General features: G+C 51.1%; 1 protein-coding gene and 1 long non-coding RNA gene across 2 annotated transcripts in view; both read right to left on the reverse strand.

The window, feature by feature from the left end:
- The window catches only part of LOC144173177 (uncharacterized), a 172,976-nt gene extending 164,962 nt beyond the window's left edge, over positions 1-8,014 (reverse strand). The window contains exon 1 of the mRNA XM_077701688.1: positions 7,248-8,014. The gene's annotated coding sequence lies outside the window, so the exon portion shown is untranslated. The remainder of the gene's footprint in view (positions 1-7,247) is intronic.
- Positions 900-5,766, reverse strand: LOC144173178 (uncharacterized). The gene is made up of 2 exons (XR_013323174.1): positions 5,507-5,766; positions 900-1,818 (listed from the first exon to the last, which is right to left on the reverse strand). It is a non-coding gene; the product is annotated as an uncharacterized LOC144173178 (long non-coding RNA).
- Positions 8,015-9,900: the final 1,886 nt, after the last annotated feature.

A 9,900-nucleotide genomic window follows, 5' to 3' on the forward strand; every position in this document is an offset into this window, starting at 1 on the left:
GAATTGCTGGTGCTCGAACCTGAACTTACGTTCCAATACACGCGATTCTACCCTCTAGGCTACTCAAGCAGAACAGCGGAGTTCTTTTAGCACATGGATTAAGGGGTACAAGTGTCCCACACGAAGCAGTAGGTGGCTCTGCGTGCGCACAGGAAATGCCTTGCTTGTACCCACATGGAAACAGAATTTCGTTTGCAGCAATTTACGCTGCAGCTTCCCCATAGTCAGAGGTCTTGTTTACGTGCAACTGTTCTACTCGCATGACATCACGTTTACCAGGCTAATCCTTCTTCCCTCTCTGGCGGGCTGTCAAGTTAGCGCTTCGACGAGCAGGACGTCGATGGTTGCACTTTATAGCATGCAACGCGCAACTTCATCAAACACAATAGCGGACGCTGCGGTCGCGGCTGCTACCCGCGGGCGGCCATATACCCAGCACCATTGCAAAGCTCATCGCTTCTCTCGGAAAAGTGCCACACATAAACCAGACACACGCCGGCTGAGTGACTGCTAAACGTATTAGATAGGGCGGCAGAGGCATAAGAACGCATCCGCAGAACGCCGCCCGTTGCTTCCTTCTGCGTTCCTAGGCGGCGATAAAATTCGGCCGCCGCCTCCGTACTCCATCTACTTCTGCGCGGACCTGTAATTTCTGGTATGTGGGACTAAGAGCAGCGCATAACCAAAACATCCGCTAACTTTTGTTTTCACACCCAAATTTCTGCGACAACCTTCCTTAATTTCGGTTCCGTAATATATAAGTGGCCTCCAACTATGATCCCATTGCACGAACCCTCCCTTTCCTTGCCCTACCCTCTCCCTTGCTGCTACATTCGCTATATATAACACTTAAACCAGCTTACTCTGTAATCTGAAGAAAGGAAGTCCTCTTCCTGATACGTCAGTACACTTTGTTTTTTAATGTTTCCTCATGTGTCTCTGTCTTCACAGTTTTTTCGTTTCCAGAGATTATATATTTCGTTTCCAGTCGCCTTGCCGTGAAGAAGCACATAACATTACTGTCACAGCTCCGGCAATCAAGATAGCCGGCTGATTATCAGGAGAAGGCGCTGTGTCGGGCTTGCGGGAACAGCCTAGGAGACGTTGGTTACAGTGGCGGGAACATTCTCAGCGTGCCATGTACTCTCGTTCCTTTTCCGCTTTATATCGTGATAAGGCGCTGAGCCACGCACCGGGCGATGCTCCCATGATATTCTAAAAGTGGCCAGCTGTACAATCTTGCTTTTGTGAAACGAACACGGCAGGTCAGTGGCTGGGCCAAAACAAACGTTAATTGCGATACCGCGGGTCAATGCAGCGTTGTGCCCGAGGGGTTAAAAGGGAGAGGAGGAGAAGGAGAAGGGGTCATAACGGCGGCTTCGCTGGCATGACGTCACCGATACATTATCTCGCTCCCCCTACGGTGAGTAACGGTCTGGGGGTTTGTGTTGGCGGCCAGACCAAGGAAACACGGGAGTTGCGGTACTCCCGGTGGTTTCGCTCCTTTCCGGCACCAACCTCGGCGTTACTCCTGCTATAGGCCCATCAGCGGTTTCCTGGCACCTGGGGTCATCGGCCTTGTTTCCCTGGTCCTGCGCCAACTCCCGTGGCTTAACCTGGCCGCTGTGGCGCCGAATGGTTTCCCCCTCCGGACCATCGGCATACACCAGGCGGGCTCCGTCTGTCGATGTAATGCTGGCTGGAGTCCACGGCTCGCCTCGCCCGAAGTTCCTCACCCAGACTGGATCACCGGGCTGCCACACATCGAGGGAGGAACGGCCATCTGGTGGGGGTGGAACGGACACTGCGTTGTCCAACCTGGAGCGAAGATAGTAGCCCATTAGGAGTTGCGCTGGTGTCAGGCCCCCGGCCTGCGGCGTCCTGTGGTACCTGCGCAGAATCCTTGCCAGGCTGGTTTTCAAGGACCCTTGCACATTCTTTCTTAAAGAATACTTGACAATTCCAACAGCCCGTTCCGCGAGCCCATTGGACTGGGGGTGATACGGCGCTGTTCAGAGGTGTACTATATTATTCAGCCTCATAAAATTATGAAACTCGTACCCAACTCGTAAACTGCGGGCCATTATCTGATACTAGCGTCCGGGGCAACCCGTATGCACTGAACAAGGGCCGCAGAGCCTCTATGGTGGCGTGCGGGGGGGAACTATTCATGTCTCTCACTTCTATCCATTTACTGGTGAATCCGCCACAATCAATAGCATGTCACCATCTATCGGCTCCGCAAAATCAATATGCAGCCTCGACCTACACTCCGTTTTCAAGCCATGCCACAGGGGTTTTTTGGGGGGCATAGTGGCAGCTTGGATGCAGCTGGGGTAGGTCTTGACCATGTTCTCAATGTCATTATAAATCCGCGGGTACCACATCAAGGAGCGCCCTAGCCGCTTCATTGAGCAAATGCCTTGATGGTTATCATGCAGCAGACATAACATTACTGCTCTGGCGCTCTTGGGGGCGATCACACGATGGCCCCATCAGAGAAGCCCATAACTTCTCGTTAACTCGGCCTTCCAGTGGAAGTATGGCATCAAGTGCTGGTCCTCAGGCCCCACATTTTTTGGCAATCCCTCCTGCACCCACTTTCGCAATTTTTGCTAATTTGTCATCGAGCGCCGTGAGAGTGGCCAGTGGCTTCGCGGACATGACACCATCACTGAGGGTTTCCGTGAGCAGGGCATACTCCCCGTCCCCAGTTTCTTCCTTCGTCTCTGGCTCGGAAGTCGCTGACGTGGGGAGCCAGCTGAGGGCATCTGCTGGAACGTTGTCTTTCCCGAACTGGTGTTTGATGACGCAATGTTATGCACTCAGCAGCAGGGCCCATCGCTGGATTCGCGCAGCGGCCATCACTGGTACTTGCCTGTCTGGATGAAAATGTGCCACAAGAGGCTTGTGGTCCGTCATCAATGGGAAGTATTGCCGAGTAAGTACTGTCCGAATTTCAATGCGCCAAACACAAGTGCCAAGGCTTCAGGCTCCAGCTGGCAGTAATTTTCCTCAGCCTCCGTCAATAACCGAGAACGGAACCCTATGGGCCGAAGTACCCTGCCCTCGACATCATGTGAGAGGACAACACCGACTCCTTAAGGGGAGGCATCGCATTCCAAAACTAGCGGCTTGTATGGGTCAAAATGCGCCAGAAAATCTGCGGATTTCAGAAGGTCTTTGACTTTGCTGAATGACTGTTCCCGAGTGGTACCACGCTCCCACTTATCTTTCTCGAGGAGCAGAAGATACAGGGGCGCCATGGCGGTCGATGCGTTGGGGAGAAACTTGTAGTAGTACGTTACAATGCCAAGGTAGGACCTTAATTTTGCGGGGTTCCGCGGCGCCTGAACTTAAAGGATGGCGTTTGTTTTCCGTCTTTGGTTGAACAATTAGAGTACTAATTCGGTTTCACAAAAGACATCCCCCTCGCGAGGGGCACGATCAAATGCACAGCATTTCCGAGGGGGTGCGCCGGCAAGTCGTATCTCTTGATCGCGGGACCCGTGTCGCCATCTTTTGGAAGCGCGGGACAACTTGTGGCGCTTTCGAAACAAACGAGAAATGAGTGAAGGATATAAGGCGCGTTCGGTGCATTGAAATCTGTGTCGGTTTCGTGGCTCGGTCGGTTGTGCGCCGGGCACCTTGCGTTCCGCCCGCGGCGTCATGGGTTCGAAACCGGGCGCCGGAAACTGTTATTTCTTCCTGGCTGCGGACTACGACAAGGCGCGCCTGCGGACTACGACAGGGCGCGCATGCGGACTACGACAAGGCGCGCATGCGGACTACGACAGCGCACGCCAACGCCGCGTGACATTGTGAGTTACTAAAATGCTATGCATTTAAAAAATCCACCTCTGGTTGGCGGAACTTGCACTTGTCCGCGTTCAAGCGCACCCCATATTCCCGGAAACGCTTCAATACTTCGCGCAGTGTTGTGCAGTCATTGCGTTTCTCTGCCACGATGACGTCGTCTAGGTAGACCTGAACACCCGGAAGCCCCTGCAAAATGGTCTCCATGCACCGTTGAAACACTGCCGGCGCGGACGCGACTCCAAAAGGCAGACGAGTAAAGCTGAACAGTTTCTTATGCGTGTTTATGGTCGTAAGTAGCATGGCTTCCTCACCCAACGGAAGCTGATTGTACGCCTTCCCCGCAAGTCTATCGTGGTAAAATTTTCGCCGCCGTTTAATGTAGCCAGGATATCCACCACCTGCGGCAACGGATATTGTTCAGTCATTACGTTTCACTACCGGTACCCCTGGCGCGGCCCACTTGGAATGAGGCACCGGGACAATAATGCCCGCGCCCGAAAGGCGGTCAAAGTTCCGCGTCGACCTTTGGATGAAAAGCATAGGGAACTTCGCGAGCTTTCCAGAATTTCGGCACCACGTTTTCTCGCGTCGCGAAGTGTAAAGGAGGACCTTTTATGAGACCTCAACCTTGCGTGAACACATCAGCGAATTCTGCTAGCAACCGGTCCACGTTAGCGTCATCATCACCGACTAGCGGCATTTGCTCACCTGACGTGTTCACTTTCATGAACGGTGCGTCGAGCATGTGGGACGCCTGAATCAAGTAGCGTCCGCACAGGTTGGGGCCGGAGCAACAAAGGACTTGCAAAGATGCATCCGTCGACCTGTTTCCGCGCGAAACCTTGAGCTTCAGTTGTGCCCGCACTGGAAGCCGTCCCAGGAAGTCGGTCAGTTTCAATGGCGAACCACGCAGCTTGGGCCACACTGCTTTGTTCCGCTCATATGTGGGCCACGTGATGACCGAAACCAGTGAGCCTGTGTCGACCTGCATGTCCACTGGAACCTCAGCACAATCCAAGGTGCGCACGTTGGGTTGTGTAATGCCGTCGTGGTCGCTATGACTGTCCGCTGCCTCCAGCGTGAACATACCCTCTGTGCCTGTGTCTTCCTGCCGCGAAAAATTGTGTACTTTGCGCACTGGTGGAACCTCCCCGAAACCGCTCTCACGGCTACGAAAATCTCGGGCGATATTACCTCGCTGTTTGCACTTGAAACATGTCGCCGTGCGGAAGCGGCAATCCTCATGTCTGTGCTCTTTTGCTCCGCAGCTATAGCACGCAATAGTCTGTGGACGGCTTCTTGGGCGATAGGACTGGCCTCCCGGCGCGTATACACTTCGCTCAGCGGCGTGGCTCACCAAACTTTGCGCGTTAGCTTCGGACATTTCGGCGGATATCGCAATTCCTTCCGCTTCGATCCTCGTCGGCCGTGGTTTTGCGAGTAGCTTCCGACGCACTCCTGCGCTTTGCAGTCCCCACACGATGCGATCTCGTAGCATCCTATTTAACGATGTGCCAAAATTGCAGCTGTCTGCTATCTGTCGAATCGACACAATAAAATCCTTAACCGGTACGGCGGGTAGCTAGTTGCGGGTGAAGAACTTTTAAGACTGTGCTATCTCGTTCAGTTGTGGCGTAAAGTGCTGCTTTAGGAAGGCTACCACTTGGGGGTACAAAAGTTCATTCACCTTGTCCGGAGCACACCGTCCGCTCAGTACGTCCACGATGTGGGTGAACAGTGCAGTCACCAGCAGGGCTCGTTTCTTTTTGTTTTCCGTGATGCCATTTCCCTCAAAGAAGGCTTCAAGCTGAACCTGGTAAGCTGCCCACTTGTCGTTCGTCTCGTCAAACTGCAGCGGGATGGCGTATGCTCCCGTGGGTGCGACGGCCATGACGGATAGACTTGACGCCCCTTTTTTATCCCATCCTCGTCGCCACTGAAACGAACATGTCGGACAGTGGCTGGGCCAAGACAAACATTTATTGCGATCGCAGGTTAATGTAGCGTTGTTCGAGGGGGGTTAAAAGGGAGGGGGGGGGGGAAGGAGCAGGGGTGATAACGGTGGCATAGCTGGCGTGACGTCACAGATACATCACTTAGGGTACTGAATCAATCCTTGTTAAGCCAGTAAAAATGTCTTTTGCCCACCCCAAAAAAGAACAGAAGAAATAATAAATACCATCATGTTTAGCGCAAAACGACGTCAGCAGATACGAAATGAAGAACACACTAAAAATATTTTTCAGAGTTCCAAGACAAAACGTAGCATCCTGGTGAATCAACCAAACGAAACAAGAGACGCCACTACAATGGCAGACGTGTTTCTTGGCGGCGGCTTCGAACGGCGGGCCACGATAGCACAAAAAAAATCTCAGTGAAGTCATAGAGACCGTAGCTGGAAGTGGCTAGGTCGTTGCACTTTGTTTAATATCTAGATATTTTTTTAAGTTTGCCATAGAAGTGGTACCACTGTTATCGGGACAAAGCAGTCTCTTTTTTGCGTCAAACTTGTATTTTGCCTTCACGGCGCCATTTAACATCACGAAAAAGGACACGCCTAAATAAATGTAGAGTTGAAGACGCTAGACATGGGAAACCCAATTCCGGTTTTATTAGTTTGCTTCTGTTTATCTTCCAAAATTCACCGAAAATAGCTACCAAAGAGCACTCCTAGCTTGTGTATGCTACCTGCGCACGCGCATTCGCTACTCACATGATGAAGCCGTATTTCATAAACGGGGTGGCTGGCATTACAAAATATCGTATAATATCTCAGTCAGCTATTAGAGGTGTCTAGGTCGGCGGCTAGGAACCTTAAATAGCTAAGCGATGGAGCACGCCAGCGTTGCAGGGGTGGCGGGGCCTTAACGGTAAACGGAGAAATAATTGGCGTCAGCTTACCGCCGAAGGAAACCTGTGCCGGATGGCGCAGTGTGAGAGGCGTAACTGAAGACTTTTGAAGTGCACTGCGGACTGTTGGGCGCCGCTTCCGTTTACAAAACAAACATTACGGAGTGTTTTTCGCGCTGCCCGCTCTTTACCGTCAGTTTAGTCACAATGCGCGGTTGGCCCCACAGATGGTATTGATCGGCATACAATGATTTTGCTTACGCTGTCCTTCTGGGGCGTGTTTCCTTCGAAAGTAATGTCTTGGGAAATGACTTCTTTGTAATTCAGTAAATTCTTCTCCCATGACACACAGAGCCCAGGACACAAGATTAGGGCTCCGCGCCAGGTGTTGCGCGTCCGTAGCCGCGGAATGTCTGTGCGAGAGAAAGCAAGACACCCAAACGTAATCCTCCAAAGGTAGAGATCCAGCTGCACTAAAGCGAACACACAACGTTATCTTTATGGATTGTAAATGTTGCATTATGATCCCCGACACGCACCTTCACACACAAACGAAGAGAAGTGTCAACAAAACTCACCTTTGCGTAAATCCAAAGGCAAACAGTGTACGAGGAGAGGTTGAAGTGTGGCGTCGATTGCCACCAGCAGAACCCTGACAGCGCTCTCGAACGGACGCGCAGCACCAATACAAAGTCAGAGCACCAGCAGCCACTCGAAGCACATTGCCGTCATGCTCATTCCCAAATGTTTCGTAGCCGACGCGGATTTACGCGCAGCCGAATGAGTGCCCTGTTCACGTTCACACACAAGCAAAATACACTGGCTGAGTGGCATCATTGGAAGAGGCGTAGGAACGCGACACTTAGCCACACGGTAGTTGTCGAGCACCAGCGAGACGCCTCTGCATGGTAGTAGCACCACCTACGCACATCGTCAGAAAGGTAGCGAATGATCTAAGCGATAGGAACAGCTCGCTCGTTGTAAATGCGGCACCGGGGCTGGTGGTATCAGTAGAGATGACAATCACAGTGGCATTGGAACACCATCCAGGCACGACCGCAACGTGTGCATAGCTCATGAAGAAACCAGCCGCAGCCGCGATCGTGTTTATGGCGGATAGAGTCAGTTGCACGTGCAAGTTATCTGTGCTCCCGCTGGCCACGCAGCATTGCTACTTGCGTTAAACGACAGGACTTAACAACCAACGCGGCAAATAATAATGCGGAAAAAGCGGACCTCGTACCTTTCCTCAATGAGGTAGCTTATCATTGCTCTTCCGACTACGTGCCCCACCCACATGCGCAAGACTGTATACGTAGTGCCCTTTGGGGTGGCTTGAAGTGCCTATGTTTTCTTAGTTTACCTAATAGCATTACTTTTTACTTCCTCACAAAAAGGTAAATTGTTTTATTAACTTAAAACGCACGTCGAAAATGTGTACATCAAAATGTAAAAAAACGTGCTTGCTTCTGTAGAAGTGTTTTCAGTTGGGAAAGATGGTACTGGTTCATATTATGCGCCGCAAAGACAAATCAATGAGAAAGGGATAGATAGGACGTCATAGCTGTATTTCCCCTTTTGTGTATATGCCCGTCGTCTTTGCACTGTTTTCACCATGTGCTGGGTTCTGCCACTTCCTTCGATTGCAAAGGTGATAGCACAAATTCCGTCACCTACTCCACGCTTGAGTTTACGGTGACATAACCGGCATGGTGCAGTCGCTTGTAATAATATTCTCCGTGTCCATGGAAACGCGAAAGAAGATAACCCTTGTTTTTTTTCCGAAGTTACTTTCGTCGAAGCACCTAATTTCAATCGACAACGGGAAACCGACTCTTAGTCCGCACGTCATTCTTATGCAGTTCCTTCAGCAAGCACTGGATGATATAGGTGATGATTCCATGCATAAAAAAACACGTTTCTACGGCAGCCGCTTCGCACAAAGAAATTTCATCCGGCAACACTGGTTGATGTATCGTGTCTTGGAAAATAAATATGCGTTATATAATAATAAAGCTTAATTCGTTGCATTGGACATATTTTCGATGTGCATAAAGTTCCGCGATAGCTTCCGATGGGAAGAGACCAGCTTGATCTACAGAAGGTCTTTGAACTGTGCGGGTTGGTACTTATTTGGAAGGAATTCAGCTTGACACAAACACCAAAAAGACAGGAAATAAAGCACAGCTGTGTCTTTTGTTTGTTGTCTTTTGGTAATCGTTTAAGTACCAACAAATTCCCTTTCTTGATCTGCAGTTTCCGGTGTATGGATGATTATCGGTATTGTGAAGCATCCGCCAGATATAGCTGTCCTGCGGTATTTAGGATATGTCCAGGCGGTGGTACAAGTGCTTATCCTCTAAGCAATTTAGATGGCAATTCAACGCCTAAACACACCCTTTTTAAATGCAGAGCATTTCTTTAACTCACGATGTCACCCGTTCTTGGCGTCCGTAGTTGTCCGCATCGCTCGCCTCGACATGCCCAGCTCAGACGTTTCGCTATCGGCGCGATCAGCATTCGATAGCGCGCCCAGAAACGTTTCAAGGACACTATCTCCCCTCTCTCGGACTCAACGTGCGCCGAGGCTGCCAATTTTACTGCTGACGAGCGCTCTCTCGTCAGCAGTTGCCACAAGTGCAACATTAACGTAACGCAAACTACTTAACGTCGTGTGCCCCCGGAAATGCTCTGCATTTGATCGTGCCTCTCGCGAGGGGGATGTTTCACTGCGTCGGCATGTGAACAGTTTGCCACGCTTTAGTTTCAGTTCCGTATCTCCCCGCCGCGGCCGTGGAGAGAAGGCGGCAGGCCGCGACTCTCGCCACCGCGGCGCTGCGGTTGCGAGTTGCGCTAGGAAAGCGAGAGTCGTCTGCTAGCGGTGAGCGGAACGCGTTCCGCTCGGCATCTCCGGTCTTCGCCACTTCTGGCTGCGCACTGCAAAAGTTTTTTGTGTGACTCTTCGTCCATCACAGCTAAGTTTCGCGTTTTATTCAGGTTACACCCCTAAATTTTAAACGAAGTAAAGATTAATTTTTGGGAAACCATAGCAGGGCTCAACGCGGGACGTCGCACACACCGCTAACTACCAAAAAACTTTTTGCATTCCCGCACGAGCTATTCTGTTTCTTCTGGATTTGCACACCATTTATTTTCCCGTGGGTTAAATAAATTCCTTTGGTTCTTGCTATAAGGGGCGGATGGGCACATATTTAACGACGCCCATGGCCT

The sequence above is a fragment of the Haemaphysalis longicornis genome, unplaced genomic scaffold, assembly GCF_048455015.1.
Source record: "Haemaphysalis longicornis isolate Haplotype H1 unplaced genomic scaffold, Haemaphysalis longicornis Haplotype H1 scaffold_3, whole genome shotgun sequence".
Classification (NCBI taxonomy): domain Eukaryota; kingdom Metazoa; phylum Arthropoda; class Arachnida; order Ixodida; family Ixodidae; genus Haemaphysalis; species Haemaphysalis longicornis.